The sequence below is a fragment of the Tupaia chinensis genome, unplaced genomic scaffold (genome assembly GCF_000334495.1).
Source record: "Tupaia chinensis unplaced genomic scaffold, TupChi_1.0 Scaffold000264_1, whole genome shotgun sequence".
Lineage (NCBI taxonomy): Eukaryota > Metazoa > Chordata > Mammalia > Scandentia > Tupaiidae > Tupaia > Tupaia belangeri.
Genome location: NW_006159744.1, coordinates 216,602 through 228,992, shown reverse-complemented (window position 1 = coordinate 228,992; position 12,391 = coordinate 216,602). Strand labels below are relative to the sequence as shown.

Below are 12,391 nucleotides of genomic sequence, written 5' to 3'. Positions count from 1 at the left end.
CCAAAACGTATTTCCCACTCTTAAATTTCAGTGTTTTAGCAATTCCCTATCCAGTTCCTTGCTTCATTAAGGACATCAAATTGTGAGACTCAGACTGATCTAACAGGAACTTAATCTATCAGCCTTCAAGTTTTCAATTCAAAGAAGACTCAAAAATAAAATAATAAACAGAAGAGGAGACTTCACAAATGATACCATGAAAATGCAAAATTTCTGTAAGATATAGCCATATCTTGCTTTTGTGTGTGTGTGTGTGTTCTGTAGCTATTGTGCTGTAGGCAAATCAAAGGTTGTGACAAGCTGTGTTGAGCAAGTTTAAGAGCACCATTTTCCCGATACTATGTACTCATTTCATGGCTCTGTGTAACAAGTTGATAATTCTCACAGTATTCAAGCCCTTTCATATTACTATATGTATTACTGTTATCTGTGATCAGTGCTATTTGACATTACTGTTGTATTTGTTTTGAGGCACCGTGAACAGTGTCCCTATAAAATCGCAAACTTAATCCGCAAATGTTAAGTGTTCTGACCGCTCCACTAATTGGCTTTTTCTCATATCTCTCCCTTTCTTTGGCCCTTCCCTATACTCTGGGACAGGACAATATTAAAGTTAAGCCAGTTAATAACCCTACAATGGCACTAAATGTTCAAGAGTAAGGACAAGTCACTCATCTGTCATTTTAAATCAAAAGATAGAAATTATTAAGCTTAATAAATAAGGCATGTCAATCTCTAAATAGGCCAAAACTCAAGTCTCGGGTCAAACTGTTAACCAAATTGTGTATTCAAAGGAAATTTTTCAAAGAAAACTGTTATTCCAGTGGACACATGAATAAGAAAGTGAAATAGCCTTATTGCTAATATGGACAAAGTTTCACTGGTCTTGATAGAGAATCAAACCAGTCACGACATACCCTTACACCAAAGAATAATTCAGAAAAAAAGCTCTAATTCTCTTCTAGTCTTGTGAAGGCAGAAAGAAGTGTTGAATTTGCAAAAGAAAAGTTGAAAGGTAGCAGAGGTTCGTTCATGAGAGGCAAGCAAGTTATCGCCATAGCATAAAAGTGCAAGGTGAAAACAGCAAGAACTGATGTAGAAGCTTTAGTAGTAGCTAGCAAAAATAACTGATGGAGAGAACCAGCAGTTAGCGTAATGGCTATGTCGCTGGACACCCACGTAGTTGATCGCGGTTCGCGTCCCGGACCCAGTGGCTTAGAACTCATGCCGGGTGCGTGTGTGTGTGCATGTGTGCCCAAGATCCCGAGAGGAGAATGGAGGAGAAGGGATTGCGGCGTGACCATCCCCCCTGGGTGATGATTTCTCGCTTTCTGTCTCTATGTCTCTCTCTGTCTGTCTGGCAAGCTCACGCACCCTACAGTGAAAACCTCTCCAAAAATAAAAAAATAACTGATGGATGTGGCTACTATAAACAACAGATTTTCAATGTAGACAAAACAGCCTTCTATCAAAAGATGGCACCTAGGACTTTCATAGCCAGAAAGAAGTCAGTGTCTGGCTTCAAAATTTCAAAGGGCAGAATGACTCTCTTGCTTGGAGCTAGTCCAGATGTGGCTTTAAATTGAGTTAATGCTCATTTATCATTCTAAAAATTCTAGAGCCTTTAAAATGATGCAAAATCTACTCCTCTTGTGCTCTGCCAATGGAACGACAATGTCTAGATAACAGCACATCTGTTTACAGTATAGTTTACACATATCTTAGGCCCATTGATGACATCTACTGCTCAAAAAAAAAAATCCTTTCAAATATAATTGCTTGGTTATCCAAGAGCTCTGATGGAGATGTCCAAGAATATTCATGTTTTGGGGAACCAGCAGTTAGCGTAATGGCTATGTCGCTGGACTCCCACGTAGTCGACCGCAGTTCGTGTCCTGGACCCGGTGGCTTAAAGAACTCACGCCGGGCGTGTGTGCGTGCGTGCCCAAGATCCCGAGAGGAGAATGGAGGAGAAGGGATTGCAGCGTGACCATCCCCCCTGGGGGGTGATTTCTCGCTTTCTGTCTCTATGTCTGTCTCTTTTCTGTCTGTCTGGCGAGCGCACGCGCCCTACAGTGAAAATCTCTCCAAAAAAAAAAAAAGGATATTCATGTTTTTATGTCTTCTAACACAACATCCATTTTGCAACCCACAGATCAAAGAGTAATTTTAATTTTCAAGTCATAATTATATAATATACACTTTGTTATTTTCAGTTTATAGCTGCCATAAATAATGATTCTTCTAATATATTTCAGTAAAGTAAATTGAACATCTTCTGGGGGAAAAATTACCTTTTTAGATGCCATTAAGAACATGCAAGATTCATGGGAGGTCAAAATATCAACATTAACGTGAGTTCGGAAGAAGCTGACTCCAACGTTCGTGGATGACTTTGGAGGATCCGAGACTTCAGTGGAGGAAATATCTCCAAAGTATTCCTATTTGTATAATGAAGTCTTTTTTTTTTTTTTTTTTGAGAGAGATTTTTGTGGGAGAGATTTTCACTGTAGGGCGCGTGCGCTCGCCAGACAGACAGAGAGAGACATAGAGACAGAAAGCGAGAAATCACCTCCCAGGGGGGATGGTCACGCCGCAATCCCTTCTCCTCCATTCTCCTCTCGGGATCTTGGGCATGCACACACACGCGCCCGGCGTGAGTTCTTTAAGTCACCGGGTCCAGGACACGAACTGTGGTCGACTACGTGGGAGTCCAGCGACATAGCCATTACGCTAACTGCTGGTTCCCATGTATAATGAAGTCTTATCCAGCAAAACAAAAAGAAGTAATCCTACCATTAGTCACAATACAGATAAAACTGGAGGACACCATGCAAAATGAACAGGCTAGACACAGAAAGAAAAATATTGTATGATCTCACTTACGTGTGGAATCTAAAAATGTAAAATACATAGAAAGGAGAATGGTGGTTTCCAGAAGCTGGAGAAAGTGGGGACAGAAAAGTGAATAAAATTATGTCAATTAAAGGATAAAAACTTTTAGTTAAAAGACGGGTAAGTTCTGGAGATCTAATATACCATGATGATTATAGTTAATAGTTCTGATTCTGTCCCCATGGCTTAGTGGTTAAAAGAGCTGAATCCATCACAGTCAACCACACGATTAAAGTCCTAACTTCGGAGTCTTGAAAACATGCCAGGTGTATGTATGTGCATGCCCAAAATCCTAACAGGATGGCGAAATGGAGGAGAAGAGATTGGGGCATGATCATGTCTCATAGGGAGTGCTTTCTCCCTTTTCCATCTGTCTGTCTCTCTCTGGCAAGCACACATGCCATCAGGCAATAAAGAATTAAAATTAAAAACACTGTTATTTACTTAAAATCTATCAAAGTGGCTCTTAAGTATTCCCATCACACACACAAAAAGGTAACTATGTGAGGTGATGGCTATATTCGTAAGCTTGATTGTGTTTGTCATTTAGGAATGTATAGGTATATCAAATTATCACATTGTACACCTCAGTTGTGTGTAATTTTACTTGTTAGTTAAAAGCCAATAAAGCTGGAAAATATAGATAAGAATTAATAATGGAATTTAACTATGTTTTTAGCATTTAGTGACAAGTTGCTGTCCTCATTGATTTACTTCATTAGAGCACATCAAAAAGTAAAATGTATTAAGGTAATTATTACATTATGTGGGCAGTAGCAGAGTACTTTTCTTATACTGTAATTAAAAGCCTTCATTCTCATTAATCGTGGTGAATAATATAGAATATAAAGTTCAAATAGTCTAAGATGCAACTCAAAAACAGAGTAATAGACAAAGCAATTTAGGATTGTTATAAAAAGTGTTGAGAAATATTATGTCTCTATAAAAATGGCATAAGGTATCCTAATTTTATGGCAAAAGTAATAAATTCTACAGTACCTATTAAGAATCTTTTTAAATTTATTATTATTATTATTATTATTATTTATACATTCAATCACTCTACATCATTTCGCTTGTAAAGAGATTTTACCTGACATGATACACATCTCAGTCCAGTTGAGAATACTATTATTTCAAAAGTATAAAATTTATGACAAATGCCATTTCCCTGATTTTCTACACTGTAAATGTACCTGAAATCACAGAAAAAAGCTTCTATAGGAAAATCTTTTCTTAGTCAATGTGCAACCTCATGTACCTAAATTTAGTGAGAAATGTCAGAAATGCTTTTCCTGGTAATTACAGAGTGAATCTAAATCAAATAATAGCTTTTTAATCATTAGAATGATCATAGTAATTTGAAAGGTGAACATAGCAAGAATGATGTTAACATAAAATTGTTGATATCAAAAACCAAAATTAATACTGGATCATTTTCATCATTAATCAGGAAATAAATCTATCTTGCAAAAGGATTTTCTGAGAGCAGCTAATAACTGCTATCACACTTTCCTGAATCCATAAACCAAATATAGATAGAAGAGTGACTGATATTAGGAGTCTGAAAGTGACAGTTCCCTCATGAATATCACCAGACCATGTGACCTCTATGGTATTAAGACTTGAAGGAAAATTATCTTATCATGAAATAATTCAGCAGTCAGCTTGATGAGTATGCTGCAGTGAAAAAGTACAGGTATCTGTGTCAAGCTTATTTTCTGCCATTATCTGCATGTTTAGTTACTTGAAAATAAAAAAAGGAATTACTAAAAAGTTTTTATAAGTATATATAATTACAGCAAATACATAAAAATAGGTTCAGTAAGTTGAAATGTGGCTAAAAGGTGGTCTCTAAATTTTGATTTACAGTTGTTACTGGCATGCTTCAAATTACTATTTAGATTTTATCAGCATCTATCAAATACTTCCAAATGACAGCGACATCCATTTAGTCTTGTAAGACAATAGACACATAGAAAACTATTCCAACAGAGTGTATTTTTTCAGTGGTACAATAGAGTGTACCAAATCTCTAAACCAAAATTATTCCATTCATCATCATTTTTAATCAGTATATTACTATCCCAAGGAAAACAAATTTAAATATTTTCTTTATCTCATGTAGGGTCCATAATAAATATTGCAAAGAAAAAGGCAGTGTCAGCTATGGTTTCCACTGTAGTTCTTTGGAACTATCTGGGTTAAATGTTATCATGGATAAACATAATCTTAGTATAGTCAAAATATTGAAATTTCTTTTTTTTTTTTTTGAGAGAGGTTTTTGTGATAGGGCACGTGTGCTCAGAGAGAGACAGAAAGCGAGAGAGAGAGAAAGTGAGAAATCACCCCCCAGGGGGTATGGCCATACCGCAATCCCTTCTCCTCCAATTTCCTCTCAGGATCTTGGGCACACATGCACACAAGCCTGGCGTCAGGTTAAGCCACCAGGTCTGGGACTCGAACCGTGGTCGACTACATGGGAGTCCAGCAATACAGCCATTACGCCAACTGCTGGTTCCCCAAAATATTGAAATTTCGAATATCTCTATTCATTGACCCAACAGATTCATCTCCAAGAATTGATTTAACAAATATACATATACTCACATTAATGATTGAAAATACACATACATACACACACACACATAAATATCTCTTTAATATTTGTGTGTTTAAAAAATGTTCATCATAGCAACATTATAACAAAATGAATTCAATGTAAATGTCTATGGATTAATGTTCCATATGTTCACACAATGTAACACCACATAATACAATAAAATGAATAAAGTAATTTCCCTTAACGTTTAGTTTCACAATGCACAAACATACACAGGTATGTATGTATACGCATGTGATATGTGTGTGTATGTATATGTCTGTATATACACAGAATGAGTGATTTGATTCTAGTTGTATTTTTCTAATAAATATAAACCTTTATATATGAAAATTAGAAAAGTGTATATTTTATAAACTAAATGCATTTTGAACTTCTTACTCTGGACCCCAATACAATGAGTTTGATTCTAAGAAGTAGCTGAAACTATCAGTGGCCAGCACTAGGAACATCCACCTGGAAAGCTGAGTGACCTAAGTTTGACTCAATGGAGGGAGAAAGTATAGATACTGTCTACAGCAGAGCCATAAATCAGGTGTGATGAAAGGATTGCTTCAGCAATCAGCAAGGAAAAGTTTAGAGTGACTCCCCCAAGAGAGTCTTCAGAAATACTGTATAGTGACTGGATTTTCATAATTACATGGAATAAAGGTGAAAACATAAACTTACACATCCAGTGTTCATTCAAATCTAAGCAACTATTTTTTTCTGAAATGTGTCTTACATTCACTATGCAAACTTTACTCTGATCATGCCTCATTTATTAATATAGTTTTGCTAAAATATTAGTATTTGCATAGTGCATCTTACAATTGGTGAGCTCTTTGAAACATGGAATTATGGATTATACCTACAAAACTATATAAAACTTATGGAAGCAAATATCCTTGTTGAAGCGTGGAATGGGGAGGTCAAATGAATGAGAGGTTTAATTTTTCTTAATGTACAGCTGAATTATTAGATCGATTGGTTAGATATTGATTAGACAGTGATTAACTACAAAATTGCATATGATTAATTAGATTAATCACATAGTAATTGGTCGATCAGATGTCTATTCCATTAGTATATTTGATTAGAGAGTTTATTGACTTTTTGTGTTGTTTTGTTTTGTTTTGCTTCAAGCATCTTTACTTTAATGTGCAAAAACCATGTTGATTTTCCCAAACATAATTTTGGAAGAATGAGTTCATAAGGCATGTGTCCAGTCCTTGCTAAAAGATAAGTGCCACGAAGACAGGAATACTTGTCTGTTTTGTTCCAGGATGCTTCTCAATCATACAAGAAAAGATGTGGCACATGAAAAGTGCTCAAAAAATATATAGAGATGAGTGAATAAATAAATGCATAAACTGAATGGCTTTCTAAATAAACTTTGATGCTTGCTCTGTACGTGTATAGATACACAGGCCTCCTATTTTTCTCATGCTCACAAAGAAAGAATTATTTGGCCCATGAGATTAAGATCTGGTTAGCAAAAATAATTTCAATTCCACAATTTCCCTTCAGTGTTCTGAACATTCTTATTTGTCACTTATGCGTAATTATTGGTGCCTCTCCAGGTATCACTGACACCTAGAAGCAACTACTTTCTGTCTGTTTTACTCAGTTCCTGGCCTTTAGCCCTCTCTCTCTGTCTCCACCCAAGATCTAATTACAGCAGCATATGTTTTACAAAATCTCTAATATGTCATTCACATATGACCCAGCAATTCAACTCCTAAGCATATTCCTAAAAGAATTGAAAATAAATAACAATACGAAGGCTTATACATGAATGTTCATGGCAGCTTTATTCATAGTAGCCAATATATGGAAAGAATTATAATGTCCACCAATTCATGAATGAATAAATGAAAGTCTGGAGAGACAGAAAATAGGTTAGTGATTTTTTTATGGCAAGAATTGAGGATTGAACAGGAGAAGAGTTATTGCTAATGAGCATGGGTTTTTTGGGGGAAGGTTGATGAAAATGTTCCAAAATTGATGGATAATAATAACTGCATAATTTTGTGACTACATAAAAAATCATTTAATTGTACATTTTATTTTTTAAATTATGTATTTATTTTTATTTATCTTTTTTTTTTAATTTGACCAGAGAGAGATAGAGAGAAAGAGAGGGAAAGTGAGAAAACAAGCCACTAGGTCCAAGACTTGAACCATGATTGGCCATGTGGGAATCCAGTGCCCTAACCACCATGCCACCTGCTGTCCCCCCTAACTGTAAATTTTTTATAGGTGAATTATATTATATGTGAGATATATCTCAATAAATCTGTTATTAAAGCTATTAATTTTTAAAAAGTATGTTTTCACAAACTCTTGAACATAACAACGTACAAAATTCATTTTGACATTCTATTTCAAAGGTTAGAAAAAGAATTAAGATAATTGGGGGGGGATTTTTGCAATCTCGGCGGGAGGGGTGGGGGAAAGAGAAATAGACAGTGAGAGGGAAAGTGAAAAATCACCCCCCAGAGGATAGCCACTCTGCAATCTCTTCTCCTCCATTCTCCTACTAGGATTTGGAGCACACAGGCACACACATCCTGTATGGGTTTCAAGCCACCAGATCTAGGATCGAACTGCTATACGCCATGTGGGAATCTAGCGAAGCAACCATTATGCCATCTGCTGTTCCCAAGATAAGTATTTTTCTAACCAATTCAAGTTGATTAGGAAATGCTAATCTCTGCCAATTCATTGTCATTTTCATCAAAGCTTTTAATTTGGTTGTTTTTCTTATTAGCAGTTCTGATGTTACATTTTGTTAATATGTTTTTTATCTCCCCTTTCTGAACAGAATGAAGTAATGACACCTTTGAATGTTTGCTTCTATATGGTATCTTGATTTTAGGCATTCCCAGGAGGGAATCATTCAAGAAACCCAATGTGTGACATGGCAGCAATGATTCACTATAGTCTAAAGTCTTTTTAAGCTGGAGGAATAAATTACTTATTTGTTGAGTAAAAGAAGCTGTGCAAACCATTTAATTTCTCATTTCATTGTTGTTATGATTGGGCTGCTTCTCAGTTTCCACAGTGCCCATCCAGATCTTACAAATAAGTTTACTTTTCAGAATAACTCTCTTTGCCATATCAAAAGACTTCTTACATTTACTCTCAGTTCCCAGATTATTCCAAATGTTGTTTTAGAAAATAAGCCTTTGTCCCATAAATTGTCATTTTAAAAATCACAGTTTGACATAATTATGACCAAAGTACTATTTCCATTCCCTCATATTAAACAAAACAAAACAAAACAAAAAACTCTTTAGGTGATTAGAGGGATTAACAAAATAGAAATGGTGTGAGAAAAAGCATAGTTTAGATACTTTTCTCTCTCTTTTCTTTTTTGACAGAAGAATGTAGTAAGGAGTCTATTGAACAATTACAAATTTCACTCTATAGCCTTATCGCAACACAAAGTTATGTGGAATTTCATGGCTTCCCATCAATTATAAAATACCATAGTACTAGTCACTTGATTACATGGAGCAATGGAGCAATTATTGGCCTAATAAATCCAACAAAATTTGTTCTAACATACCAAGAAGACATAGCTTTAATAATATATGTACCATTCATATGTTTCATCCAAGGGGACGGGGTATGTGAGATCATTTCATCATTTCACTTTTTTAAGGTTCTAAAGATATGAGAATAAATTAATTTATAATTACTTGTTCATCTTCAAAAGGGACATAGTGCAGTAACTTGAATTTCCCAGCAGACATACCAAATGTCCCACTTTGCATAAAAGATAATTCAGTCATTCTTCTACACTAAATGTTATACTGAATGTTTAAAGGTTAATAGCAAACACAATCGCCTCTAATGATGTTATTGAAAAGATAAATTAATTTCTAAGTCATATAAATAAATCAATAAAAGATTGTTGGGGCCCGCATGTGAAAAAAGTTATTGCTTCTGATTTGAAAACAAGCTGAAAGTAATTCAGTATCATGGTTTACATGCTGTCTTAATACCTTTTTGAATTTCACCATTTTATAGGTATTGAACCATTTTAAGAGTCAAGGAAAAAAAAAGTCATTGAGAGAGCAGCCGAAGCAAGAGGGGTCAAAGTCATAGTGGTGGTCATGGTCCTGGAGGTAGCAAGAAGGATGACAAGGCAAAAAAAAAAAAAGAAGTATGAACCTCCTGTCTCAGCTGGGGAAGGAGGGAAAGAAAACTAAGGGATCAGATGCTTCCAGCTAACTGCCACTGATGACACCTTACACATAGTGCTGGTCAAAAATTGAAATTAGAGAGAATTAAAGACTACCTTCTCATTGAAGAAGAATTCATCAGAAATCAGGAAGAGATAAATCCATTAGAAGAAAAGCAAGAGGAGGAAAGATCAAAGGTGATGATCTTAGGGGAACCCTAATATCAATAGGAAACTTACAAGAGATCATTGATGACAATCATGCCATAGTGTCTACACCTGTGGGCTCAGAAAACTAAATCAGCATCCCTTCATTTGTAGACAATGTGAACTTATCTGTTGGAACTGGGCTACTTGGTTCTGCTCAACTCAAAGGTGCATGCAGTGATGGGTGCTGATGGATGACACGGATCCCGTGGTCACAGTGATGAAGGTAGAAAAGGTCCCTCAGGGGACCAGCAGTTGGCACTGTACCAACTAGGCAGTCGGTCTTGACCTATTGCTTTATGTGTGGGTGTTCTAATCCAATCCACAAGGTTCCCAAGAGGAGAATGGAGGAGAAGGCATTGCGGCATGGCCATCCTCTCTGGGGGGTGATTTCTCGCTTTCTGTCTCTCTGTATTTCTCAGTCTTTCTGGTGAGTGCACACACCCTATAGCAAAAACCTCTCCAAAAAAAAAAAAAAGAAGAAAAAAGAAAAAGAAAAAGAAAAGTCCCCTCAGAAGATCTATGCTGATATTGGGGAGTTAGACAACCAAATCCAGGAAATTAAGAAATCTGTGGAGCTTCCTCACATTCATCCTGAATATTATGCAGAGATGAGTATAAAGCCCCCTACGGGGGTCATTTTCTACAGTCCACCTGGCACAGGTAAAACCTTTTTAGCCAAAGCAGTTGCAAACCAAACTTCACCACTTTGAGAGTTCTTGACTATGAACTTATTCAGAAGTACCTGGGCGACGGACCAAACTTGTATGGGAACTGTTCCGAGTTGCTGAAGAACATACACCATCCCTTGTGTTTATTGATGAAATTGAAGCCATTGGGACAGAAAGATATGACTCAAATTCTGGTCGTGAAAGAGAAATTCAGTGAACAATGCTGAAACTGTTGGATTTGATTCAAGGGGAGATATGAAAGTTATGGCCACAAACTATATAAAGACTTTGAATCCAGCACTTATTAGACCAGGCTGCACTGACAGGAAGACTGAGTTCCCCCTGCCCAATCAACAAGTACAGCATATTTCAGGTTCACACAGGCAAGATGATGCTAGCCAATGGTGTAACCCTGGATGACCTGTTCATGGCTAAGGATGACGTGTCTGGTGCCCATATCAAGACAATTTGTACAGAAACTGGTCTGATGACCTTGAGAGAATGCAAAATGAAAGTAACGAATAAAGACTTCAAAAAATTTAAAGAAAATGTTCTTCATAAAAAACAAGAAGGAGCCACTGAGGGGCTGTATCTCTAGTGAACCACCATTGCCTTCAGGAAAATGGTTGGCAGTATTCCTGACCATGGTGAGGCATGAGGTTGGGAAGGTGCCCAGAGGAATTCATGTTCTGATTGATTTTTACTACAAACCTCCCGTGTGTCTTCTGCACTGTGAACTGAAGGATGCCCACTGGGCAACCTTCATCTGATAGTCAGTGTGCAGCACTCTGCTTCCCAATGAAGTGTCCTCTTTCACAAAAAAAAAAAAAAAAAAAGTCATTGAAGTCATTGAACCCTTCAGTAACTGTGTGACATTTATCTGGATACATTACCAACTGAAATTAAAATTTAAAAACAGGCCTGGTAGGTGACAGAAATGGTCACATACTCCAACCCCACTTGCTTGTTTACAGTATGAATCTGATACTTCCTAATCAAGAGATAAAGACTATTTTCTCTATCCTTGAAACTGGGTGGACACTGACTGCTCGGACCAATGAAATGAGGCCAAAGTGACTTCCTGGGAACTATAAGCCCTGGTCTAAAAAATACTGGCAGTTTCCATTTCCAGCCAGAAGAAGTACCATGTGAGTATGGTCTTCTGAAACCTTGTTGGTAGCAGCATCACTTAACAACAGCGGATCTCCTAAGTGGCTCCTCTGCTTCACCTAACGGTGATTGCATTTGGCAGCCATTCACCATGGCAAAGCTCTGACCACAACAAGAGCAATTTTTTTATATTGAAGCTACACATAATTCCTTCTGCAACCAGTTCTAATAGCATGCCCTTAGAACAATACCTTTTAACTGTAGTCACACTAGAACTCACTAGGGATCATTTAAAACTCTGGATACTACGGTTGTTCCTATGATCAGTTAAGAAACTCTGGAGGTAGAATCCAAATATCAGTAGTTTTTAAAGCTCCCGAGGTGATTTTAATGTGTAGTGAGGGCTATCTTAGGACAATCCTAGTTTTATTAATAACTTAACTATTTGGTGTTACCCTTTCAGTAGTAATGTCAAAAGGAGTATCATGGCAATTTCTTATTGAACTACCAAGAGGCAGCCATAGAGTTGGCATGCTTTTTTCCAACATCATAGCAAGCCGTTCATGCAGTTAAGCTTAATTCATATCCAGCACTATGATGAGCTCTAGGAATGCAAAAGCTAGTTAGGTTTGACCCCTAGTCTCAAGAAGGTTAAGGTCTGTAAGGACATGGGAAAAGCAGGCATGGAGTAATAATAAAGACAAGTTTGTTTAG

The 12,391-nt window shown here is 36.7% G+C and overlaps 1 pseudogene; it reads left to right on the top strand.

The window, feature by feature from the left end:
* Positions 1 to 516: 516 nt before the first annotated feature.
* Positions 517 to 11,165, top strand: LOC114007965 (26S proteasome regulatory subunit 4 pseudogene; annotated as a pseudogene).
* Positions 11,166 to 12,391: the final 1,226 nt, after the last annotated feature.